Source organism: Bos indicus x Bos taurus, chromosome X, assembly GCF_003369695.1.
Source record: "Bos indicus x Bos taurus breed Angus x Brahman F1 hybrid chromosome X, Bos_hybrid_MaternalHap_v2.0, whole genome shotgun sequence".
Taxonomy (NCBI): Eukaryota; Metazoa; Chordata; class Mammalia; order Artiodactyla; family Bovidae; genus Bos; species Bos indicus x Bos taurus.
Genome location: NC_040105.1, coordinates 5,840,302 through 5,867,968, shown reverse-complemented (window position 1 = coordinate 5,867,968; position 27,667 = coordinate 5,840,302). Strand labels below are relative to the sequence as shown.

The following is a 27,667-nucleotide window of genomic DNA, read 5'->3' as shown; positions in this document are numbered from 1 at the left end:
AAAATGTGTATGGAACACATAGGAAAAGAAATCGTGAGGTGTGTTAAAGTTTGGCTACTGTTCTTTTGAAAAATCGGTCAGTAATGCAATATTGTGCCAGCATGATGAATAAAACCTGTTGAATGCACATTTTTCAGACTCTGCTATAACACCATGGCAGTAAATGGCATAATCTCGAGGACGCCAAAGACTGCTGAGTGCTCGCCAAGCGATGAAGTCTCTCCTCTGGGAGACCTGAGCTCTTAGAGTTCCTGGTCTCCGTGCAGTTGCAAATCACACAGTCAGCAAGTCTGAGTTAGGGTTCCACGTGCCACCATAGTCTCCAGTCCTCCATCCAGTATCGCTGTAGGGAAACATGCAAGTCGATATGATCTCTGACTTAAAGGCAGAAGTGGAGAAAAGAGAAAGAACGAAGTGGGAGAATGTGGAGCCCATGAAAACAAAAACAAGTTACAGATGGTTGTTTGTTGTTCAGTTGCAAAGTCGTGTCCAACTCTGCGACCACATGGACTGCAGCACACCAGGCTTCCCTGTCCTTCAGTGTGTCCTGGAATTTGCTCACACCCATGTCCGTTGAGTCAGTGATGCCATCCAACCACCTCGTCCTCTGTCGCCCCTTTCTACTGCCCTCGATCTTCCCCAGCATCAAGGGTCTTTTTTCCCTGAGTGGTCTCTTTGCGTCAGGTTGAGGCAGATGGTGCAGCTAAATAAATACCTAGTTTCCGAGCTTCGTGTCTGAAGTGGTAAGTGCTGAAGGCTCTTAGCAGGGTCGCTGCCCGGCCGGGCAGGTGGATTGGTGAGTTAATGGTTTTAACAACGAGAGATCTGAGGCACCCTTCCATCTGACGCAGCCTCCTGGAACGCAGGTTCACAGCTCTAATTGGAGCCTCTAGCGTGGAAGGCAGGCTATAGCAGTGTTGTTGATTTGCTTTGCCTCACACCGTCATTCTTATGGTAAGTGTTTTCCGCCCTCACGCTGGGAACTTTTATCAAACATATTAGTGTGCTTTGGGGCATCATTAGCCAGCCGTAGCTGGAACATTCTGAGGGTTTTTTAGCCTAGAAACTAGCCTGTGTGCTGCAGTAACTTGCAACACTTGGCCAGTAGCACAATCAATATTTAAGGAAAAGAACAGGTTCTTATTTGGATTCAAGTCCAGCATGTGGCACGCGAATAGCCCAACGTGTTTCTGATTGTTCCCTATCAGTTTTTACGGCGATGAAAGAATGTCCACCTGCCGTAAACTTCAAAGAAAAGACACGGGGAAGGGAAAAAGCACCTCCGTGTGACTCGTAATCCCCACCCCTTCCGCATCTCTTCCTCGATTTCTCCTCCCATCTCACGGAAGGAGACACAACCGAAATCTCTTACTTGGCCCATGACTGAGGAAGAGTTCCTGAAAGCTGACTTGGGAAAGGGATTGTCCATGGACCGTATGAAAAGCATCTCCGTCAGCATGCATTGCATGGTGATGACGGTCTGCCAGATGTTCTGAAGGTGTAATGTATTCCATCAGAGGTTAGATTGCATCACCAACTCAACGGACATGAATTTGAGCCCAACTCTGGGAGGCAGTGGGGGACAGAGGAGCCTGGTATGCTGCATTCCACGGGGCCGCAAAGAGTCGGACAGGACGTAGGGACTCAACAACAGGGTTTGATTTAGCCAGAAAGTGGAACTTACCCAACCAGGGGACCAGAGATTGACCCTGTGCCCCTTGCAGTGAAAGCACGGAGCGGTAACCTGGGGCCATGAAGGAAGTTCAGGGAAATTTTTTTTTTACTTTTTGTTTTGTTTTGGTGTATGCTGCTAAGTCGTTTCAGTCGTGTCCGACTCTGTGCATCCCCATAGACGGCAGCCCACCAGGCTCCCCTGTCCCTGGGATTCTCCAGGCAAAATTACTGGAGTGGGTTGCCATTTCATTCTCCAATGCATGAAAGTGAAAAGTGAAAGTGAAGTCCGCTCAGTCGTGTCCGACTCCTAGCGACCCCATGGACTGCAGCCCACCAGGCTCCTGCGTCCATGGGATTTTCCAGGCAAGAGTACTGGAGTGGGGTGCCATTGCCTTCTCCGGTTTTGGTGTATAGCCGATTAATAATCTTGTGACAGTTTCGGGTGAACAGTGAAGGGACTCAGCCATACATACACATGTATCCATTATTCCCCAAATTCTCCTCCCATCCAGGCTGCCACACTGAGCAGAGTTCCCTGTGCTGGATAGTAGTTGCTTGGTGTTACCAGTTTTAAATATAGCATGTCCATCCCGCATGTCCATACATGTCCATCTCAAACTCCTTCTCTTCCCCCTGACAACCATAAGTTCATTCTCTAAGTCTGTGAGTCGCTTTCTGTTTTGTAAGTAGGTTCATTTGTATAATTTCTTTATAGATTCTACATATCAGGGATGTCATAGCGTATAGGGAAATGTTTTTAATGACTGGGTGCGGGAGAGGGGTTGCAGGTGTGTGATCAGCTTATGGACATTATTCTGCTTGGTTGGTGGTGAGGTACCCAAGTGGTATTTTCAGAATCAACCTCATCAGACTTCTGGTTCTGTCGGGTCTGGAATGCTTGTGGTCAACATGAAGTAAACTTCCTTCACATGGTGGGGTTCCGGTATCCGTAAAATGGCTCAAGGACATAGCTCAGAATATTATCTGTAGCCCCTGAGGAGGAAACAGCCATCCTTGATTTTGTTTAATGGGTAAAGTGTTATTATTTTGTCTTCCTTGACTGTTTTCCCGTCTTTTTGCATTCTCTCCTTTTTCAGATTAACTTTGCTTGTTGGATCTCAGGGAAAGCCTAGGAGGCTAAAGTTTTCGAAGAATCAGGAGAAAGTCAGAGGACTTGGGGGAGGTCTATCTTGGGAAAGTCCCATAGGGCTCTGCTTGATTCCAATATGAACTGTGTATGTGTGTTTAATGGTAAGCTGGGCACTTGTTCTAAACTCTCTTTCAGCCTAAAATTACTGCAGCCATGGGTAGGATGTCCCATTGAGCTTGTACCTTTTTGGTTTCTTCCATATTGTAAGAGAAAGTACTATTTCCTAAGAAGGATCTTGACCAAGTACTTCCTTCACCTTCTTTGATGTATGTGTAGGCAGAGTTAGGGTGACATTCTTATCCGAACAATCATCCTCGTTAGGATATGTAATTTTTGCTGTGGGTATCAGAGCTAACAGCACCTCTGCTGCCTGTGAAATGACAGTGATAATCCACACGCCACTGCTTTGCTGGTACATGCCAAGGCTAGCTCAAACCTTTTGTATCCTTGCAGTACAGAAAGTCACCCAGAGCACCAACATTTGTACGTGCCTCATGGATAGCTCAGTTGATAAAGAATCTGCCTGCAGTGCAGGAGATCCTGGTTCGATCCCTGGGTTGGGAAGATCCCCTGGAGAAAGGAAAGGCTACCCATTCCAGTCTTCTGGCCTGGAGAATGCCGTGGACTGTATAGACCGTGGGGTCGCAAAGAGTCAAACACAACTGAACGACTTTCACTTCCATGCATACAGAGTTTCCAGATGCTGTACCATCCATGCCTTGATTACAGGACTCAACTATGTCCCTTCACTATCTCGAAATTGTCCTTTAATGAATGACATTTACTGAACCCCATGTTGCTGCAATGCAAGGCATGCGGTATTCTCAGAGAGTGTCTGAGAAACTCAGTCGTTGGGGAACACTCTGAGGAACTTGCCGAGGACATCAGTCTGTTATTCCGTGCCGTTTTTAGGAGAAAACTTGGGAGGGCATTCATCGTATTCATCTTGTTGTGTGCTTAGTCACTCAGTCGTGTCCGAATCTTTGCGACCCCGTGGACTGTAGCCCGCCAGGCTCCTCTGTCCATGGGGTTCTCCAGGCAAGAATACTGGAATGGATTGCCATGCCTTCTTCAGGCATGCTCATCTAATCAACAGGAATTATTCTTCCCCTACAAACTGGTATTGGAGAAGGAAATGGCAACCCATTCCAGTGTTCTTGCCTGGAGAATCCCAGGGACGGGGGACCTGGTGGGCTGCCGTCTATGGGGTCGCATAGAGTAGGAAACGACTGAAGCGACTTAGCAGCAGCAGCAGCAGAAACTGGTATATATTTTAGCCCTTGGACACTGTATTTTTCCTTTAGAGTTGGCTGTTGGAAGGCTCAGCGGTAAATAAAATCACTTACTTTAGCAAGGTTACTGAAATTTATCTCATGTATTTTGGGAACTAGCTTTATCACTGATCCAGTTTTTATTGTCCAGTTTTTATCTGTTTTTCTGGCTATATCCGATGGAACTTTGAAAACTGTCTCGAATGCTATTAAGAGTGAGAAAGGGAACAGATAAATCTGTAAATCGTAAAAGAATAACTCGAGAAATCCCACATTGTGGCTGAAACTTGCCCCCGTGCGTTGCTTGGTTTCCTGAACCATTCTGCCTACAATTTCATGGTTAACTGACGTGAGATGACAAGACATCTATATTCCTACCAGACCCCCTCTCAGCCGGGTGGTGACGACCAGGGCTTCATTCCCTGCAAAGGAGTGAAGGTGGCCACTTGTCAGCTCGGCAATGGCTGTAACTGGGCCAGAGAAAGGGGAGAATTCAGTCTGTGAAACCAGGGGGCTGCGGTAGGGATGTGTCCTGAGTCAAGGGGGTTGGGGGTGGAATGAGGTACGTGGAACAAAGGTGAAAAGCTTTTGTGTGTCAGCGCCTTTTGGAGCCAAAGGGGCCTGGCCCTGTCTTCACAGCTTTCAAGTCATAAATAGCAGAGGTCAAAGAATAGTCTTTAAAACCACACAATAAAGAAAGGACTTCTCTCAACTGCGTCCTTTCAGAGCGGAGCGACCAGTGTGGGTGAGTTCATTTTCCATTGGTGCGAGGGATGCACTGGCTTCAAGAGTGCACTTTGTAAGGATGGCCTGCCTTCTCTCTCCCCTCCTTCCTTGCCTCCTTCCGTTCTCCTGTTTCTTTCTTTTTTTTCTCTCTCTCTGCCTCTCTCTTTCTCTTCTTCCTTTTTCCTTTCCTTCCTTCCTTCTTTCTATTACAGTCCCAAATGTCTGTGGACCTCAAAGACAAACCTTCCCAATCTGCCTTAGCTTATAGGAAGTCCCTCTTGAAAATTTTTGGCATAGAGACACAGGTGTGGATGAACTGGATTAATCACCTTCTTTAGCTAAATGGAAAACCCCACAACCCGGATGCACTTTTCGTTACACCAGTGGCTCCGTTCCTGGTAACGTCTCTTCGCGTTGGGAAGACAGGTTGTGGGTAAGGCCGAGCTGAGAAGGAGAAGTGGGATCATAAGCCACTGCCTTATTAAACCGCGTGCATTTGAATTCACTACAGGGGACTGATTCTTTGTCAGATTCCATGTCGGGAATGCTGTTTATGATGAGAGCCGTGGAGGCTCCTGGGCCTTGCACTGTGCAGGCAAAGGTCACTTTGAGGGTTCGGCTGCCTGCAGGTGGGGCTGGCCCAGCCTTTCGCAGACTCTTCTCCCGTGCCTCGATGGCAGCATTGTAGCGAGGGGCCGGGGAAGCCGAGCCGTTCTTCCTCAGGACGCGACCGGACGGACATGGCACCTCTTCTGGCCTCCTCCTGCTAAAGACGGTGGGACTCTGGAGGGCGGTGCACCCCCCCTACCCTCACCCCACCTCGGTTCTCACAGCTGAAAGGTTGAACTTGGGCGGTTGCAGATGAATGAGCCCCCTTTCCCAGGAGAAAGTGCACAATGGCCCCGGGACTATTAAGCTGTGAAGATTCATGCTCTGGCGTTTGGGGAGTGTGTGTTCAGCATCTTTTCCTTGGGGGAGGGAGGGAGGCGGGGAGCCGGGCGCGTTTTGGCTTTTTATGCATTTCACTGTATGCATGTTTTCTCTTTTTGTATGAAGAAATAATGCCTTCACTAAGGCTCACCCTCCCCTCCTCCTAAATCCTTCCACACAAAAAAAGATACTTATTAAGGCTGCCATTCTGAAGAACTAAATGCTTCTTTAACTTTGCTTTATCTGCTTCAATGAGCACAGTGTACGGAGCCTGGGGAATGCACATTACGGCCGCGAGCCGCCCTCCCCATTCTCTCGGGCTCTTTGGGCACAGAAGTAATCCCTTCCTAGAAGCCTTTGAGAAAGCAACTCAGCTATGCAGGTTAATCAACTGTAAATCTCGGCCATCCCCAACCTACTGCGAGGAGCTACATCGAAAAGTGTCCTGTTCCCCAGGAAAGCCTGTTGCTTTAAAGACAGACACTAATTTCAAGACCCCAGGGCAGGTTTGCCACCAACACATCGGTTTGCTGTATTTTAAGGGTCTGGGATGCAGCTCCGTCCTGCACCCATTCTCTGCTTTTATGCTTGGCATCCCACGTATGTTTATTTCATCTCTTTGTCACTTGGAGACAAAAAGACAATGAAACGCCTTACAACTTTTGTTTTCCAACTGGTAATGGAGAATATTATTAGGAGACGTGAACTCTGGTGGAATGTTGAATTATGCACACTCGGAGGCTCTTCTCTTTGACTTCTAAATCATTTTCTGCTCACTCCTGGGACAGAGTTTGGGAGGAAAAAAAATAACCTAGGTTGGGTGAGTCCCATCTCCAGCCCTCTGTGAGCCACTGTGCAGAAAGCTTGTACGTTATTACATTAGCTGCCATCTGTTGAGAGGTTGTGTTTTGCTCAGGAGGAAGTCAAGGCTAGGCGGCCTGCATTCTCCTTTCACTTGTAAGAGTGCATCAAGAATGCCTTTATAGTAGTATAAATCAAGCCTTAAGATCCTTAATGTATGGAGTTGAAGGCTCTTTCTGAATCCCTAGTGTCTAATGGAAATGGGACAGTGGTACTTGCCCTCTGATATTTGGAAGGAAGAATGAGAATGTCATTTTTGGTCAATGAAATGTCCTTTCTTTACCTGCCTCATTCTTTCTGATATTGCTCTGTCCATATGTGCATAAACCACCACCATATTCTTACCGAGTCCAAATTTGCTCTGCTGAGTGCATGACAGGCAAGTAAGTTGGGAGACGAGGTGATGCAGCAAGGAATAATGACTTTATTGGGAGAGCCAGCAGACTGAGAAGATGGCAGACTGATGTCTCAAAATAACTGTCTTACTGGAGTCTGGATGCCAGGTTCTTTTATAGAACACGCAGAGACAGGAGATTAGGAAGTAAAGTTTAAAAGGCCATTGATCTTGCAAATATCTCCTGGAATGGCCAGCCTTGGGGACAGTTGGGAAGGGGAATGTGTTAACTTTCAGGCAGAGGGCAGGGTTCCCCGAGGCAGGCCTTTATGTACAGAGGTACCCTTTTAGTAAAAGCACTGGGAAGCAAAGGTTAACGTAAACAGGTTCTTCCCTGAAACAGTATTTCTATCCTGAGGTGTGGACTCGACTCAAATCAATCCGTTCTGATTTATGGTTCTTTAAAAGCCCTTTAAGTCACTGTGCCCTGAGTGAGACACGTTTCTTCTGCCCTGTGCATGAGAGGCTGTGAATGGCATGTGGCAAGTCTGGTCTTTGGGCCATGGGCCTGAGGCTGTGATTTGTAAACTCTGTGACCTGGCCCCAGTTGCTTATTTGCCTTCCCCAAACCAAGTCCTCTCCCTGGAATCTCCATGTTAATGAAAAACATGAATATTCATTCAATCATTCAGCCTAAAAACTCAAAATCCTCTTTAGGGCCACTCTCTCCTTTAACTTTTTACCCATCTTTCTGCAAAGCTCTTGAGATTCATGTCGAGCTAATTTGCCATCCTCTCTATTATTCACATATGAGTTGTCTCTGAAATACACTCGTCTCATGACTTCCATTTTCTCCCCAGTTCTATTTTTCATGGATCCCAACTTCTTAGAGCGGTGCTTCTGAAACATCAGCTTGCTCAAGTGTCTCCTGGGGAGCTTGCTCAGATACAATTTCCTGGGCCCCACCTCCAAAGATGCTGATTCAGTAGGTCTGGGTAGGGTTTGAGATGCTGTGTTTCTAAGAGACTTCCACTGGATTCTGGTGTTGCCAGTCCAGGGTAGCTTCAAGTTTTTCACCATTAAGTTTGATGATAATTGTAGGTATTTTCTTAGATGCGTGTGAGTGTGTGTGTGTGTGTGTGTGTGTGTGTGTGTGCTTAGTCATATCTGACTCTTTGCAACCCCATGGACTGTAGCCCACAAGGCTCCTCTGTCCATGGAATTTTCCAGGCAAGAGTACTGGAGTGGGTTCCCGTTTCTCACTCCAGCAGTTTTTCCTTACCCTGGGGTCAAATCCATGTCTTCTGCATTGGCAGGCAGGACCTGAGAAACCATTTTTGTAGATAGTCTTTATCAAGTTGAGAAAGTTCACCTGTATTCCTAATTTACTGAAAGTCTTTATGATGAATGAGTGTCAGATTTTGCTCAATGATTTTTCTGCATTTATTAATATAATTGTGTTTTTCGTTGTTAGGCTGTTGATATTATGAAGTAACGTATTTCCCACTCTTTGTGACCCCATGGACTACACAGTCCATGGAATTCTCCAGGCCAGAATACTGCAGTGGGTAGCCTTTCCCTTGTCCAGGAGATCTTCTCAACCCAGGAATCGACCAGGTCTCCTGCATTCTGGACAGATTCTTTACCAGCTGAGCCACAAGGGAAGCCCAAGAATACTGGAGTGGGTAGCCTATCCCTTCTCCAGGAGATCTTCCCAACCCAGGAATCGAACCGGGGTCTTCTGCATGGCAGGTGGATTCTTTACCAACTGAGCTATCAGGGAAGCCCGATGAATTATATTAACTGATTTATTTGAGTGTTGAACCATCATGACATTCAGTGCTGGGATAGATCCCAGTTGGTCAAATGTGAATTCCTTTCATACATTTTTTGATTTGGTTTGCTAATATTTTCTTGAGGATTTCTGTGTGTCTGTTAATGAGAGATGTTTTCTACAGCTTTCTGGTATTGTCTTTATCTGCTTTGGGTATTAGAGTAATGCTGGCCTCATAGAATGAATGAGGAAATATTCCCCCTGTTGTTATCCTCTGAAAGACACTGTAGACAATTAGTATGTTTAGCCGCTCAGTCATGTCTGACTCTTTGCGACCCCATGGACTGTAACCCGCCAGGCTCCTCTGTCCGTGGGATTCTCCAGGCAAGAATACTGGCGTGGGTTGCCATTTCCTTCTCCAAGAGAATTAGTATAATTCCTTCCTTAAATGTTTGGTAGAATTTACCAGTGAACCCATTTGGGTTTTGCTGCTTTTTATTAGTTATTGACTCAATGTCTTAACGTAGATACAGTTGTATTCAGGTCACCTCTTCTTCTGAGATTTGGCAGATGGTACCTTTTAAGGAGTTGGTGGATTTCATCTAGGTCATTGAATGTGGGGGCATAGAGTTGTTCATAATATTCCTTTATTACACTCTGAATTTCCATGTGATCCATAGTGATGTCCCCACTTCCATTGCTAATAGTAGTAATTTGTGTCCTCTTTCTCCGTTAGCCTGACTAGAGTCCTAATGATATTATAGCTCTTTTGTGAAGCAATAGCTTTTGGTTTTGTTGATTTTCTTTATTGACTTCCTATATTAATTTCTTTCCTTTCTATTCTAATTCTTATTACTTCTTTTCATCTCCTCACTTTGGATTTAATTTATTCTTTCTGGTTTTCTGCATTGGAAACTTAGATTATTGATTTTAGATCTTTCTTCTTTTCTAATATAAGAATCAGTGCTGTATGTTTTTCTTTAAACACTGTTTCCACTATATGCCACAGATTGTGAAAAGTTGTGTTTTTTTTTTCCATTTAGTTTGAAATAATTTTGAATTCCTTTTGAGACTGCTTTGACCCATGTGTTATTTAGAAGTGTGTTTTTTCACTCTCCATATGTCTGTGGGTTTTCCAGTGATCTTTCTGTTACGAATTTCTAGTTTTCATTCCATTGTAATCTGGGAGCAGACGTTATAGGTTATCTGTCCTTTTAAATTTGTTACAGTGTGTTTTGTGGCCCAGAATGTGGCCTCTCTTGATGAAGATTCCATGTGAGCTTGAGAAAAACGTGTATTCCGCTGTTGTTGAATGATGAGTTCTATATATAATATCAATTATGTACTCTTGAGAGTCCCTTGGACTGCAAGGAGATCCAACCAGTCCATTCTGAAGGAGATCAGCCCTGGGATTTCTTTGGAAGGAATGATGCTAAAGCTGAAACTCCAGTACTTTGGCCACCTCATGTGAAGAGTTGACTCACTGGAAAAGACTCTGATGCTGGGAGGGATAGGGGGCAGGAGAAGGGGACGACAGAGGATGAGATGGCTGGATGGCATCACTGACTCGATGGACATGAGTCTGAGTGAACTCTGGGAGTTGGTGATGGACAGGGAGGCCTGGCGTGCTGCATTTCATGGGGTTGCAAAGAATCGGACACGACTGAACGACTGATCTGATCTGATGTACATCTGACGTCAATTATATGCAGTTGGGGCTTCCCTGGTGGCTCAGACAGTAAAAGAATCCGCCTGCTGTGTGGGAGACCTGGGTTCGATCCCTGGGTTGGGAAGATCCCCTGAAGGAGGGCATGGCAATCCACTCCAGTATTCTTGCCTGGAGAATCTCACAGACAGAGGAGCTTGGTGGGCTGCAGTCCACGGGGTTGCAAAGAGTCGGACACGACTGAGTGACTTAGCATATATGCAGTTGAGTTCAGTTTTGTGTTCATTGATTTTCTGCCCACTGGATCTGTCTGTTGCTGAGAGGAGGGTGTTGACGTCTCCAGCTATGACAGTGAAGGCATCTATTAATATTTCTCCTTGTGGTTCTACTTGGTCTTGTCTCATGGAGTTTGTTAAGAACCGTTACATGTTCTTGGAGAATTGACCACTTTATCATTATGTAATGCTCTTTTTTTTTTTTTAATCTTTGATAACTTTCTTTACTTTGAAATCTTCTCTGAAATTAATATAGCTACTCATGGTTTGTTATAATTAGTGTTGCTGCTGCTGCTGCTGCTAAGTCGCTTCAGTCGTGTCTGACTCTGTGTGACCCCATGGACAGCAGCCCACCAGGCTCCCTCATCCCTGGGATTCTCCAGGCAAGAACACTGGAGTGGGATGCCATTTCCTTCTCCAATGCATGAAAGTGAAAAGTGAAAGTGAAGTTGCTCAGTCGTGTCTGACTCTTAGTGTCCCCATGGGCTGCAGCCCACCAGGTGCCTCCATCCATGGGATTTTCCAGGCAACAGTACTGGAGTGGGGTGCCATTGCCTTCTCTGATAATTAGTGTTGCTGCTGCTGCTGCTGCTAAGTCACTTCAGTCGTGTCCAACTCTGTGCGACCCCATAGACGGCAGCCCACCAGGCTCCCCCATCCCTGGGTTTCTCCAGGCAAGAACACTGGAGTGGGTTGCCATTTCCATCTCCAGATAATTAGTGTTAGCATCCTTTTAATGTATATGTGTCTTTACGTTTAAGGCAGACTTCTTATAGATAACGTATAACTGGGTCTGTTTTTTTTTTTTTTTATTCATTCTGACAATCAGTGTCTTTTAATTGGTGCATTTAGACATTATAGTGATTACTGATTTAGTTGGGCTAATATCTTTCATATTTGTTACTGTTTTCTTTGCTGCTGTTGTTCTTTGTTCCTATTTTTGATTTTTTTAAAAAATTGAAGTCTAGTTGGTTTGTAATGGTTCATGTGTATAGCAAAGTCATTCAGTTTACATGTATACATAGATGTATAGATATTCTTTTTCGTATTTTTCTGTTGTACATTATAAGACATTGAATATTGTTCTCTGTGCTATACAGTAGGTCCTTGTTGATTACCTATTTTACATATACTAGTGTGTAGTTTGGAGAAGGCAATGGCACCCCACTCCAGTACTCTTGCCTGGGAAATCCCATGGATGGAGGAGCCTGGTGGGCTGCAGTCCATGGGGTTGCTAAGAGTTGGACACGACTGAGCGACTTCACTTTCACTTTTCACTTTCATGCATTGGAGAAGGAAATGGCAACCCACTCCAGTGTTCTTGCCTGGAGAATCCCAGGGACGGGGGAGCCTCGTGGGCTGACATCTATGGGGTCACACAGAGTCGGACACGACTGACTTAGCAGCTTAGCAGCAGCAGTGTGTAGTTAATCCCAAGCTCCTAGCCTATCCCTCCCACCTCTTTCCCCTTTGGTAACCATGTTTGTTGTCTATGTTTGTGAGTTTATTTCTCTTTAGGAAATAAATTCGTTTGATTTTTTTTTTTAATTTCCGCATATAAGCGGTATCTTGATATTTATCTACTCTGTCTTCACTTGGAGTTTTTTTTTTTTTTTTTTTTCTTTTCTGTGTGTTTGCATATGGAACACAAGATTCTCAAGGCATGGAACCTCATTACCCTCACCCCATTTATTATAATTTGTTTATCTCTCTTCACTCCCTTTCCATTATTTCAACTTGAATTGTGTTATGTCTGTGTGCCTGGCCCAGTGCTTATGGAGGGTCAAGCAAGATGAAGAGAAGGGTTGGATATAAATTTCATCATCTGATCAGAATTCTTCAGTTCTGTGTTCTCAGAAGTACCTTCTGATCAGTAGAATTCTTTCACTTCCTTAACATGCGTTGCTGGTAAGTTGACATTTATATTACCTCTAGATGGCTCTGGAAATGTGTTGATGGCGGCTTTGGCTTGATCTTCAGTCCTGACTTTCAGGTCTTTCGTTTGGTTAAGATTTATAGCCTGCAGACATCTTCACTGAAATTAATACAATTTGCTTTGCAAAGCATCGTTCTGAACAGAGGAGGGAAAGCACCGACTTTCTTTGACTGTTGTGTAGGGTACGGTATGGGGAGTAGCCCCCTCCGTGTGTTGAGGCTAATGTGTAAGATGTGGGCACAGGGGACTCACATCTGTGTCCTTGGTAACTCTAGGGAGAGAGGACTAGGTGAGCCTGGACGACAAGAACCTGACTGCGAATGCGTTGAAAATGTGCAAAGGAGGACATCTGATGCTCTTTAAGCAGAGACATTACTTTGCCAACAAAGGTTTGTCTAGGCAAGGCTATGGTTTTTCCTGTGGTCATGTATGGATGTGAGAGTGACTGTGAAGAAGTCTGAGTGCCAAAGAATTGATGCTTTTGAACTGTGGTGTTGGAGAAGACTCTTGAGAGTCCCTTGGACTGCAAGGAGATCCAACCAGTCCATTCTGAAGGAGATCAGCCCTGGGATTTCTTTGGAAGGAATGATGCTAAAGCTGAAACTCCAGTACTTTGGCCACCTCATGCGAAGAGCTGACTCATTGGAAAAGACTCTGATGCTGGGAGGGATTGGGGGCAAAAGGAGAAGGGAACGACAGAGGATGAGATGGCTGGATGGCCTCACTGACTCGATGGACGTGAGTCTGAGTGAACTCCGGGAGTTGGTGATGGACAGGGAGGCCTGGCATGCTGTGATTCACGGGGTCGCAAAGAGTCGGACACGACTGAGCGACTGATCTGATCTGATGGGGCACCTCGTTTTGTAGTTTGTCCGTGAGGAAGACAATAAAATCGGGAATCGGGGTTTTGAGAAACAGGACAATCTCTTAAAAGACTCTGATGCTGGGAGGGACTGGGGGCAGGAGGAAAAGGGGATGACAGAGGATGAGATGGCTGGATGGCATCACCGCCTCGATGGACGTGAGTTTGAGTGAACTCCAGGAGATGGTGATGGACAGGGAGGCCTGGCGTGCTGCAGTTCATGGGGTTGTAAAGAGTCAGACACGACTGAGCGACTGAACTGATGGGGCCCCCTCGTTTTGTAGTTTGGCCGTGAGGAAAGCAATAAAGGCAGGAGTTGGGATTTTGAGAAACAGGACAATCTCTTAAAAACGGTAGATTTAGCTCTATTCTCTTGAATGTCTATGAGTAAACATTCCTCCTCGCATTCTGTTTCATTTGCTTGGATATTGATCTTTGCCTGCTATATAGCTGCCAGGGGCCTAGACGGGCATATAAGGAAAACATTTCCTCCACCCTCTCAGTTTCCCCAGCTTGATGTGTTGGCTGAACTTGGCAGGTGTGCTAGTTTTGTGGTGCAGGTAAAGAAAAATGGCAGGGTCTTGGGACGGTTCTAAAAACCCACATGCAGTGTTTAATGTGCTCTGATCATGGGGCTTCCCAGGTGGCTCAGCAGTTGAGAATGTGCCTGCCAGTGCAGGAGATGCAGAGGGTAGGAGAGATCCCCTGGAGGAGGAAATGGCAACCCACTCCAGTATTCTTGCCTGGGAAATCCCATGGATGGAGGAGCCTGGCAGGCAACAGTCCATTGGGTCACAGAGAGTTGGACATGACTGAGCAGCTGAACCTGCACACATATGCATAATATACTCTGCTGGAAACAATTTTTCTATCAGCTAAAATTTTGAATTATTTCACGTTATTCTACGTAACATCTTGATGTCTTAATAACGCTTTATTATCCCAGGGGTGCGGCCAGGGAAATTTCTGGCCTTGACTGTGTCTTCTCCCTTCCCCTGACTTTGTTTCCCAGCCAGGGAACCTTATGGAGAAATGCAAACGTGTGAGACTTTCATTTTAGATGAAACATGATGCGGATTTACCCATATGTATACCGGCTTCCCTTGTGGCTCCAATGGTAAAGAATCTTCCTGCAATGCAGGAGGCCTGGGTTCAACCCCTGGGTTGGGGAGATCCCCTGGGGAAGGCAGAGGCAACCCACTCCAGGATTCTGGCCTGGAGAATCTCATGGACAGAGGAGCCTGGTGGGCTACAGAACACAGGGTCGCAAAGAGTTGGACGCGACTGTGCCTCTGAGAAGCCAAGCAAGACACATGTATTTATTTGATCTTGACAACTGTTGTTGCTATTATTACAGACCACAACTTACTGGAGTTATGTCACCCACATGTGTGCTCATGTGTTAAGACCCTGTTAGGGGGGCCTGCTTACCTAGATGGGACTCCTCAAGGTTCAGTTTGCATCACCCGAAGGTCTTGTTCCAATGTAGATTCAGGTTCAGCAGGTCCGGCTGAGACTCGTGTATTTCCAGCAGGTTTTCAGGTGATGCCGATGCTCTTAGTCTGTGGACCACAGCTCGAGGAGCAAGGCTCTACCCAATAAACTGTAAACATCACAGCCCTTGGTGGGGGTAGCATCATATCTAGAATATCAGTGCCCGTTAGTGGCAAAGGTTATGACACATAGTTGAGTGAACTTTCCTTTTTGCTGTGTATACCTGGTTTATCTTTTTTATTTTATTTTATTTTTTGCTCCTAATGGAAATGATTCTGTTTCCTATGCCATGAAAGGACTGTATTTCTCCACAAACTGAAAGTAACCCAGACACGCTGAGTTCCAGGAACTTCTACTGTCATTAGAGAAGGAGATACTTGCCTAAAATAGGAATTTTAAAAATGTTTTTCTTAGGCTCAGCTGCTCGCTCATCAAGCAAAGAAACTTGTTTGATGTGGTCACAAGACAAATGGGTCACGTTCCACCCTCAGGACAGGGGCAGTGGGCAGGAGTGCTCATGCTCAGTCCTGTCCGACTCTCTGTGACCCCCTGGACTGCAGCCCGCCAGGCTCCTCTGTCCGTGGGATTCTCCAGGCAAGAATATTGGAGTGGGTTGCCGTTGCCTCCTCCAGGGGATCTTTGCAACCCAGGGATCAAACCCATGTCTCCTGCATTGCAGGCGTGTTCTTTACCACTGAGCCACCAGGAAACCCCTACCGGCAGGAGACAGGGAGGCACTTTCAGCAGCGTATCTGCAGCGAGGAGAGTCATGTAGCGTTCTCCCCTCAGCACTGGTTCTGCGGTTCACCCCCTGGAGAGATGGGTGTCCCAGGACATGCTTTCAGGGCTGTTTCCTTCCTGTGAGTGGAGTGTGCCCTGAGAGGCAGTGAGAGGTTTCTCTGCTGTCATCTCCCATCTTTATGCCAAGCGCACTATAGGTGCCAAGTGTGTGTGTGTGTGTGTGTGTGTGTAAGTAAGTGTGAGCCTGTGTCTGTGTGCAGGTATATGTGAGCCTGTGGTCTGTATGTGTGTGTAAGTGTGAGGCTGTGTCTGTGTCTGTGTGTGCGTAGGTGCTAGCCCATGTCTGCATGTGTGTGTGTGAGCCTGTATCCATGTGTGAGCCCGTGTCTGTATGTGTCTGTAAGCATGAATCTGTGTCTGTGTGTGTGAGCCTGTGTCCGTGTGTATGAGCCTCTGTGTGTGTGTGTGTGAACCTGTGTCTCTGTGTGTGAGCCTATATGTGTGTGTGTGAGCCTGTGTCTGTGTGAGTGTGTGATCCTGTGTGTGTGTGTAAGTGTGAGCTTGTGTCTGTATGTAGGTGTTAGCCCACATCTGTATGTGAGCCTGTGTCTGTTGGTGTGTGTATGTGTGAACCCACGTCTGTGTGTGTGAGCCTATGTGTGTGTAAGTGTGAGCCTATGTCTGTATGTAGGTGTTAGCCTACATCTGTATGTGAGCCTGTGTCTGTTGGTGTATGTATGTATGAACCCACGTCTGTGTGTGTGAGCCTATGTGTGTGTAAGTGTGAGCCTGTGTTTGTGTATGTGAGCCTGCGTTTGTGTGTGTATGTGTGAGCCTGTTTCTGTGTGTGTATGTCTAAGTGAGCCTGTGTCTGTGTAAGTGTGAGCCTGTGTCTGTGTGTGTGAGCCTGTATGTGTGTGTGTGAACCTGTGTGTGTGTGCCTGTGTGTATGTGTAATTGTGAGCCTGTGTGTGTGTAAGTGTGAACCTTTGTGTGTGTGTGAGCCTGCGTCTGTATGCACACCTGCCTCATAGCTAGGAGTGCTGCATAACCAGCTGTTTATCTTCTCTTTTCCTTTTTTTTTTTTTTTTTTAATATTTACGTATTTATCCACCTGTCTTCCTGGGATCTCAGTGGCAGCACGCAAGATCTTGAGGTAGGTGGGCTCTTTTGTTGCAACGCCCTGGCTTAGTCGCCCTGCAGCACGTGGGATATTAGCTCCCCGACCAGGAACCCATGTCCACTACGTTGGAAGGCGGGTTCTTAACCACTGGGCCACCAGGGAAGTCCCCATCTTTTCTTTTGATTGTGATAAAAGGCACATAAGGTTAACAAGTCACCGTTGTAAATCACCTGGAGGCACACAGTCCGGGGGCTTTAAGCGCACGCTCACGGTTGTACAGCCATCACCACCATTCATCTCCAGAACCTTCCCATCATCCCAAACCCAAACTCTGCACTCACCAAGCTCCTGACTCCCTGTTTCTTTATCCCGCAGCCCCTGACACCCACCCTTCCACCCTCTGCCCCTGTGAACGAGACTCCTCTCTGAGCCTCATATAAATGAGATCATTCGGTCATTTTGTGTCCAACTCCTTTCCCTCTCTGTAATGCTCATCTTTTAATTTTTTTCAATTAAAATTTTTTTTTATCCAAGTATAGGTGATTTACAGTGTTAATTACTGCTGCATAGGAAGGTGATCAGTTGTACCTACATATATATGCATGCTTTTTTTTTTTAGGTATTCTTTTCCATGATGGTTTATTTAGGATGTTGAAAACCGTTCTCTGTGCTGTACAGTGGGAACTTGTTTATCCATCCTGTATATTTATCAAAGGTCACATCTGCTAACCCCGACGTCCCCCTCCATCCCTCTCCCAGCCCCTGCCCCTTCAGCAGTCATGACCAGTCTGTTCTATATGTCTGAATGCACACCTTTTAAAATCAAGTTGTTGCTGAGTTGATCCTCATTGTTTGTTTGTTTGTTTTCCTCTAATCTAAATTGTCTAAACAAAAGTTGTTGGGAACAGTGTCATCATTTAATCTCGAGGACTCTTGAGTTGACTAAGGACTCGTGTGAATGAATGGGTTTTGAGCTATTTCTCCTGTGGGAAGAGCTCTTGAAACTCACAGATGCCCGAGACACCCCCTCCCCGCCTTTTTTTCACAATTTAAGAGAGTTGTTTATTTTGCTCTCTTTTGGTAGCTGTTCACTTAGGGGGCATTTCCTCTCCAAAGTATATGAGCCATGGCGTCCGGCTTGCTCCACCGATAAGTGGTGTGTTCCCACCGTGTCTCTCTTTCATCTCCGGCGGTGTTTATGCGCCTGTCTCCTGCAGTGAGGAGACTGTGTGCTCACACCGTCTGGGGCTCCCTGAGCGCCTTGCTGGGCGGGGCACTCTATTCTTTTCTGCATCTTCCACCACCAAGAACACCAAATAATACTCTGGGTCAAAGGAGACTGGAAGTCAGGGCATGAGAAATGGGCAAAATGTATGGCTTGGCACACTCTGCAAGATGCTCTTTTCAGTTTTTGCAGAAACCCCAGGAAGTGGCTGTTATTTTTCCCCTTTTGCAGTTCAGAAAGCTGGACCTCAGCTGAAATCATGACTTGTCTGAGGTCCCCGAAAACTGGCCGACTGCGGGCTAAATGTCAGGACTGTTTGTCTCTACAGCCCGTGTTCCTTCTTTGGACTTTAACCAGGTGTTGCCGGCAGCAGAAATGTTGAGTGGATGCCCCCTCCGAGTGTTTGGGAGGAAACCATCAAATGTTAGTGCTTCACCACACTGCATATTGTTTATTTCCAGCAGTACCCGTGTGTTTCCTGGGATGTAGCCTTGGGAGGTGAGACATTTCAGCCTCCAGGGCTGTTGCTGGTCAGTTGCCTTCGACATTCCAGCGAGGCAGATTGCTCTCTGAGCTTGTGCCTTTGAACCTGGACTCACTCTGGGGGGCGGGGGGGTCTCACTCTTGTTCCCAGGATTCTCCGACCTGACACAGTCATCTCCTGTCCCCGGGGGGATTGTCCTCTCTGCTCAAACTAAACCTGTCTCTAAGCTTCCCGTGTGTCAGATGAACCCTTGTAACCCCACTTGAAAGGCCCTGGCGTCAGCTCAGTATCCAGCAGTGGAAGTGGGGTGACCGTGGCGGGCTGGGGGGATGCAGCTTGCTGGATCAGGTCAGTTAGGCTGCCCAAAGCAGTCGCACCTGGTCCCCTTTGTGTGTGTGTGTGTGTGTGTGTGTGTGTGTGTGTGTGTGTGTGTGTGGTGGGGGGGATTATTCACGAAGAAGGGAGTGAGAGCCAGCAGGAACAGCTTGGGGTGGTCACGGCTCTTAACTCCCTCTTTGGTTCAGGCCCCTGCTACTGTGGGCTCTCTGTTCATCTCATTATGCCCTCCCTGGGTGGCAGGTAGGGATAAAAAAACCCCAAAAAACCCTGTGGTGGTTTTTTAAAGATCCTCTTTTATTATGAATCTTGTACCTTTTTCACACATTGCTGGGTTACCATTGCTCTCAGTGCCCTGAGCTGAAGACAGCAGAAAAAAACAATTATTATGCAAATAAAGTGGAAGTTTTTATTGTTTTTAATCTTTAGCCCTTTCAGGGAGAAAAAAAAAATCCTGAACTTCCCATCATATTTGCTGTCAGTCTAGCTTTTCATAATAATCTCATGGGTTTTAAGATAATGCTGTTCAAATAGTAGCTGGTCAACACATTTGCTGCAGTGGTTCAGTCGCTCAGTCGTGTCCAACTCTTTGCGACCCCATGGATGGCAGCACACCAGGCTTCCCTGTCCTTCACCATCTCCCTGAGTTTGCTCAAACTCATGTCCATTGAGCTGGTGGTGCCATCCAACCATCTCATCCTCTGTCGCCCCCTTCTCCTCCCGCCTTCAATCTTTCCCAGCATCAGGGTCTTTTCCAGTGAGTCGGCTCTTCTCATCACGTGCCCAGGGTATTGGAGTTTCAGCTACCGCATCAGTCCTTCCAATGCATATTCAAGGTTTGCTATTTAAGTTGGATGCGGTTAGAAATTCGGTTCCAATAACCCCATGGTTCTCAACAGGGAGATAGTTTTGCTCCCCCAGGGGACGCCTGGCGGTGTCTAGGGACGGCTTTGGTTGTCACCACTGGGAGAAGGAGGTGGTGCTGGGACCCCGTTGCGGCGGGAAAGGGGTGCTGCACTCTGCACCCTGCGGTGCCCAGGGCAGCCCCCCATCAAAGAAGTCTTTGACCCAAAATGTCAGTAGCACTCAAGTACAAAGAGTCCCCACTGGCTGCGTTGCAGGGGCTCAGTGACCACTCACAGCTGGAGGCTGCTGTGTGTGTTTAGAGGAACAACAGAGATGGAGAACATCCCCCCCACCCCAAACCCATCCCACTTCCCCCAGTTCTGCCAGACTGCCCTGTCTAAGGTGAGAGAAGAGACGTGACTCATAGTGACTCTCCGGGCGAGAGCTGGGAAGTGGTATTCTTCTAAAGGCGATTTCTCTGAACAAGGTACTGCAGAGTCTATATTCCTTTTCTTTTCTTAAAAAACAAACAAACAAAAAAAAAAAACTTTATTTTTGGCTGTGCTGGGTCTTTGTTGCTGAGCAGACTTTTCTCTTGGAGAAGGCAGTGGCCACCCACTCCAGTACTCTTGCCTGGAAAATCCCATGGACAGAGGAGCCTGGTGGGCTGCAGTCCATGTGGTCGTGAAGAGTCGGACACGACTGAGCGACTTCACTTTCTCTTTTCCCTTTCATGCATTGGAGAAGGAAATGGCAACCCACTCCAGTATTCTTGCCTGGAGAGTCCCAGGGACATATGTGAATGAACTCATGTATTTTCAATAGAAGACCTCGTGGCTCACCCCCGTACCACAGGGGTGGAGCCCAGGTCTCCCGGTTTCGGAGCTGACACCCTCTCTACATTGCCACCACCGCCGCCTTTGAGAAAGCAGTCTGAAGTAGTCAGCGTATGATGTTCAGAAATAGGCCAACTCTTCAAATCCCAAGTCGTTTTTGCATCTCTCTTTTCCATGGTCAGTCTTGGAAGGGAAAGAAAGATATCAAGACAGTGTGGTTCTTTTTCTCCTCATCGAACAATCATGAGACAGGTATGGATCTTCTTCAGTTGACAAATCAAGTTTTCACAAATATATATTTTACTGTACTATCTCAATATAAGAAGGGAAGACATCCCTCCCGTCCAGCCCAGCTTCAGTGGGACTTACCAATGAATGATGCACCATGTTCCCAAAAGTATCATTTTATTTTTCATCTTTGGAACGATCATTTTCCCCCAGATTAGCTTGTGCAAATAAAGATAGCATATGCATATGCCTAACTTTCTTAGTAATGTATGCATGTGAGAGTTGGACTATAAAGAAAGCTGAGCACAGAGGAATTGATGCTTTTGAACTGTGGTGCTGGAGAAGACTCCTGAGAGTCCCTTGGACTGCAGGGAGATCCAACCAGTCCATCCTAGTGGAAATCCGTCCTGAATATTCATTAGAAGGACTGATGTTGAAGCTGAAACTCCAGTACTCTGGCCACCTGATGCGAAGAGCTGACTCACTGGAAAAGACCCTGATGCTGGGAAAGATTGAAGGCGGCAGGAGAAGGGGACGACAGAGGATGAGATGGTTGGATGGCATCACCGACTTGATGGACGTGAGTTTGAGTAAGCTCCAGGAGTTGGTGATGGACAAGGAGGCCTGGCGTGCTGAGGTTCATGGGGTCGCAAAGAGTCAGACATGACTGAGCGACTGAACTGAACTGAATTTTCTTACAATTTCTTAGTTTCCTTCAAAGGGAAAGCTGTGAATGTCCTAACACAGTTACACTTATGCCATTTCAACCCAGTGAGTGACTCTGGAGAGGAAATCAAAGTATGTGATATTGAACCAGTTATAAAGGAACCCCATAGTCAACCCTGGCTAGTTTACCACTTGAGTTAAGTGAAAATCAGTCAAAACAGCAAGTAAGAGAAGCTAGGACACCCAAGGAGAAACTCCTCCTAACCATTTCTAAACAAACAGGACTGTTGAGATGGAAATGTGTGGTTTTAGAGACCAAAGTCAAGGGCTTCTTATATTTACATATGCTGATGCTTGCGTTCTCCCAGAGGCTGAGACCCAGAGCTGGTTTAGGAGCACATTCAGATATGGAGACAACCGCTGTCATCGATTTCTTATGACTTCACCAGGCATCTGGATGGACTCTCTCAGCATACCAGCGAGGAGGAGATTTCTGGGGAAATGGTTCCCAAGCCTTTCCTTTGAGGAGATCTTGTTCTCCTACGCTTTGAGAGTTGCGGGCAGCATATGATCAGTGTATGTCTTTATGTATTAGCACATGTTTTGGCCTCAAGACGATGCCTGGGGAAAATGTGCAGTACATTATGTTTACAGAATACTCGGGCGATTCACTCTGCTAACTTTTGTGCCCGTTGAGGGGTGCCAGCTTTTGAAAGGAAATTTCTGTTCTCATCCAGCAGTGCCAAGTTCATAGCTTGTGGGTTTCGAGAAGTTCCTTTCTGGGATGGGATATATAGCAGTCTATGCACGCAAGACTCAGTTTCTCGACTGCCTTCTGTGGCCCATATATGCCTTCCAGATCGTCTTTGGAAAGAACGACGCTGCTGTTGAAACAGGACTGAGAAAGTGAGAACCTGCTTTTAGAATACGTGGAGCTGACTGTGCGGAGACGGGGCAGACATGGCCACGTCGGGAGGTCTCATGTGCAGATGCCACGGTTTCCTGTTGCAATTCCTCTATTGCTCCAGGGATCCCGCACGTTTTAGAGGCAACTCAGGGATTTCTGTGTGTGAGTGGTGAATTTCACATCAGCGAGGCATATGCATTTTATTAGGAACTCTTCATGTGTAGAGTTTTATGCACGTCACTTGAGACATCTGTGTCTTTAAGACCTCAGAAAGGAGATAAAGCAATTGTTGTTGTTCAGTCACTAAGTTGTGTCTGACTCTTTGCGACCCTGTGGACTGCAGTGCGCCAGGCTCCTCTGTCCTTCGCTGTCTCCCAGAGTTTGCTCAAACTCATGTCCACTGGGTTGGTGATGGTATCTAATCGTCTCATCCTCTGTCACCCACCTCTCCTCCCACCTTCAGCCTTTCCCAGCATCAGGGTCTTTTGCAATGAATTAGCTCTTCCCATTAGGTGGCCAAAGTATTGGAGCTTCAGCATCAGTCCTTCCAGTGAATACTCAGATACAGCGATCCCATCCCTCAGTAACATTTGTGGTTTTCTTTGTGAGGCTTGTTGATTTTGTAAGTGTGACTTAAATGGGATCACAGAATTGTTAACATAAACTACAAAACAGAGTAGGCATTCTTAACATTTCTAAAAGAAATTAACAAGAGTAATATATTTGAGACATACATTGGTTGAGACCCTGAGGAAATCCAATCTTGGTTTTGCAAACTGTTCGGAGAGTCTGCGTGTCCTTTTTCCATCATGTAAAAGTGAAGGGCTTTACGGAATCGTCCCACGTTAAAAAAAAAGAAGAAGAAAGGAAATCCAGACTGTGAGTTTGTCGGTGTAAAGAAATAAGCCAAAAGGTGCTTGTGTTTTGTTTATGGGTCCCTTCTCGGGAGCCTGTGAAGTTTCCTTTACTGCTGGCATTTGGAGCCTGGCGATGGGCTGGTTGACACCTTGGGCAGAGAGAGGCCAGAGGCAGCCTTGCAGGGCAGATCTTAGTTCTGGTAGGGGGTTGGGGGGTTGGGGGGAGTGGGGTGGCTCCTTGTGAAGCCGGCCTGCCTGCCTGGGGTGTCATGCTCAACCCAGCGTCCTCCACACCCCGATTGCCCTGCTGGTCACGTTCCCCGAGCATTTGCCCTTCTGGCCTGTCCATCTCACTGGAACACTGACAACGCTAAGCCTGGAAAACGGATTAAGTGTCATCATCTCTGTGGCGATCCGGGGTAAGGATTCCACAGCAATCATTTCAAAATGTGAGCTAACTTTATCTGACATTTCAAGGTGGAACAGAACTCACTGTCCACTTCTCAATTTTTTTTTTTTTTTACATTTGTATTTATTTTATTTTGGCTGCTCTGAATGTTCATTGCATGCGACCCTTCTCTAGTTGTGGGGTGTAGGCTTCTCGTTGTGGTTGTGGTTCCTGGTCGGGGTGGACCACAATTCTCCAGCTTCTCTTGTTGTGAAACACGGGCTCAGTAGGTGTGTCTCATGGGCCCAGTGGGCCCCTGGGCATGTGGAATCCTCCCAGACCAGGGATTGAACCCATGTCCCCTGCACTGGCAGGCAGACTCTTAAGTGCTGCGCCACTAGGGAAGTCCCATTGTCCATTTCTTATCCCTCCTGGAATGCAGACATAGAGGAGGGCAGTCTGGAGACAGGAGTTGTCAAGGGTGCCACAGCGGAGCACCTGAGACCCACCTGTAAGGTGACATCACGGCCCGTGGCGTCCTGGGTCTGGAGCATCTGGCGTGTCTACAGGCTGCTCTCTTTGTACGAACCGGGGTTTCTGATTTGGACAGCGTTTGGGAAACCTCCACAGCCCTGTCCACCAGAGACTTCCCTTTTCCGTGAAGACTGTAGTCATGGTGAACAGAAACGCGTGCAACTGCCAAGTTCCATCGTCCCCAGCGTTGTTTTTGAAGTGCCGTCAAGTTGTATGACATCTCTTGTCAGTTTCTGAAAAAGAACAATGGAGCATCATTGCTTATGATGTCAGGGAACACAGAAAACAGCCAAGTTCAGTGTTCCACGCCAGTTTGAAAAGGACATGAGCTCGGTGGTAGGTGGCTGTGCTGTGCTTCGTCGCTCAGTCGTGTCCGACTCTTTGCGACCCCATGGACTGTAGCCCACCAGGCTCCTCTGTCCATGGGATTCTCCTAAGCAAGAATACTAGAGTGGGTTGTCACTTCCCGTGACCCCATAGGCTGTAGCCCACCAGGCTCCTCTGTCCATGCGATCCTCGAGGCAAGAATACTGGAGAGGGTTGACATGCCCTCCTCCAGGGTCTCTTTCCGACCCCGGGTTTGAACCCACATCTCCAACATGGGCAGGTGGGTGCTTTACCACTGAGCCACCTGGGTGGTTGTGCAGGAACCATTAAGTAAGCATTTACCTAATTAATGCCCCAAGCTGAATGGATGATGGGGGTGCAGTAAAAAAAAAATTATTAAATATGAGTTTTGTCTTAAAATCATTTTCCATCACCTTCATATTTTAATTTTTTACATGTATTTTGGGCTGTGTGGGGCTTTCCTTGTTGCACAGGGACTTTCTTTAATTGTGGCGAGCAAGGGCTCCTGTTGATTGCATTGCAAAGGGTTCTCATTTGCAGTGGCTACTCTTGTTGTGGCAGACAGGCTCTGGAAAGACAGGGCTTCAGTAGCTGTGGTACACGGGCTTAGTTGCTCTGCAGGATGTGGGATCCACCCGGACCAGGTATCGAACCTGTGTCCCCTACGTTGGCAGGCAGATTCTTAACCACTGGACCACAAGGGAAGCCCCATTATTTTTATGTTGAAGGCTATCTAAGGTAACAAATGATTTCAGTGTTAAAAAAACAGCCACACTGTTCTGTTTTATTCTGTAATATATGTAATAGCATTGAATACAGCAATTCTCCATAGTAAGTAGTATTTAGTTCTGTGCTTACCTAGATGGGCCTCCCTGGTGGCTCAGATGGTAAAGAATCCGCCTGCAATACAGGAGACCCCGGTTTGATCCCAGGATCAGAAAGATGCCCCTGGAGAAGGGAATGGCAACCCACTGCAGTATTCTTGCCTGGAGAGTCCCACGGACAGAGGAGCCTGGTAGCCTAAAGTCAACGGGGTCGCAAGAGAATCAGACACGACTGACCGACTAACACTTTCACTTTTCACTTTACCTCGGTGAACCTCTAAGTTCTCTGGTTTTATTATTTTAGTAGGTCTTCCTTATTTTTATGTCCCCTGGAGAAATTCGGAAAACCCTCTGTTCACACTCTTGTTTTTTTTTTTTTTTTTTTTTTTTTGCCTCCTGGAAGAAGACTGGGAAGGTCCACGGTTCTCTCCTGCTCTGAGCTACCAGCCACCTTCTGGGTGAGGAGTTTTTTCCTGTTACGATCAGGATATGACTGGTGTTCAGGTTGAAGAGCCCAGTTGATGAATTAACAGGCTGGTTGGCCCCGTGACGGGCCGGTTGAGGGCGAAGCCGTCTAGCTCTCTCGGTTCCCATCCGGCTGCCAGGGGATAAGCCACTGTGCCCCGCTGTAGCCAGTCTTGCTACCAATGCCCGGCTCCCACATTGGGAGCAAGGACATCCCCAGACCCCGGCATGGATGAGCAGCTGACCCGCAGTCACTTGTCAGGGAGTGCTGTGGCGTTGTGGGACACTTTCCACTGCTTCTGGCCAAGCCTCAACACACCATTCATTGGAGCTGAGCTGATGGATTTGAAATTTTTTTACGCACAGGTTAGGGCAGCAGGTGGATCCACATATGTCCCTCAATTTACCTGCAGCCTCCAGGGAGAGCCTGGCATTTTCCTCTTATAAAGCAGGGTTTCAAACTCTCCTTGGCATTGTCAACGGGGTGGGTCCAAGTTTAAATTCTCTCTAAGGTCTGGGGAGCCATGTAATGCAAACAGGACTCTGTGTGTGTGTGTGTGTGTGTGTGTGTGTGCACGCAATTTCTCTGCAGAAGTGATTATTTTAATCCATTCAAGGAAATTAATTTGTCATTGGATTTTTTACATACTTGGTGATGGGGAAGTCTCTTAGTCATGTCCCACTCTTGGCGACCCCATGGACTGTAGCCCACCAGGCTCCTCTGTCCTTGGGATTCTCCAGGCAAGAATACTTGAGTGGGTTGCCATGCCCTCCTCCAGGGGATCTTCTCGACCCAGGGATGGAACCTGGGTCTCCTGCATTGCTGGTGGATTCTTCACCACGCATAGTATATAAACACATAATATGTACCATCATAATATCAAGTAGGGGCACATGTTGCTTTACTTGAGGCAAGGTTGGTTTTCATAAGCGTGCAGAAGCCTTTCCTAAATCAGAGGAGCACACGTAACATCCCGGCCCTGTACTAAGGTTCACAACCACATTCTCTTTTTTTCTCTCTTTATAAATTAGCAGGAAATTACTGTTCAGAAGATTAATTTAGCACTGCGTCCCTCAGTAACAACCAGAGAGGAAATATAATTTGCAGCTTTCTACAAATAGCCTCTTATCTGATCTCTGCATGCCTTGACCCACTTTTCTGGGGGATATATATATATATATATATATATATACACATATAGATTTGAATGTTAAATATTTAAATTAAGCCATTTCCCTTCATGGAGATGAAAACATCTTTCCTTGAGGTAGATTATTTGACCTTGTATACATACCTCAAATTGGAGATATTAGTGAGAGTCTGGTATTTAATCTCTGTGTTCTGGAATTGAGAGTGTCTCCCACATAACAGGTACCTTGATTATTGTTATCGTTCAGTTGCTCAGTCGTGTCCGACTCTTTGCAACCCCATGGACTGCAGCACGCCAGGCTTCCCTGTCCTTCACTGTCTCCCGGAGCTTGCTCAAACTCACGTCCATCGAGTCCATGATGCCATCCAACCATCTCATCCTCTGTCCTCCCCTTCTCCTCCCACCTTCAATCTTTCCCAGCATCAGGATCTTTTCCAATGAATCAGTTCTTCGCATCAGGTGGCCAAAGTACTAGAGCTTCAGCTTCAGCATCAGTCCTTCCAATGAACATTGAGGACTGGTCTCCTTAAGGATGGACTGGTTGGATCTCCTTGCAGTCCAAGGGACTCTCAGGAGTTTTCTCCAACACCAGTGTTGGAAAGCATCAATCCGTCGGTGCTCAGCCTTCTTTATGGTCCAACCCTCACATCCGTAAATGCTCTTCCTTGTTGGGCGAAGAGGGCTGGACCACGTCGAAACTCCCTCTTGGATGTGACAGACTGAGCTCGTAGGCAGAGATGTCTGAGGTCTCTGGC

The 27,667-nt window shown here is 46.8% G+C and overlaps 1 protein-coding gene across 1 annotated transcript in view; it reads left to right on the top strand.

Moving 5' to 3' along the window:
- ANOS1 (anosmin 1) overlaps window positions 1-27,667 on the top strand; it is a 211,900-nt gene that overhangs the window by 48,886 nt on the left and 135,347 nt on the right. The gene's annotated exons all lie outside the window — the stretch shown is intronic.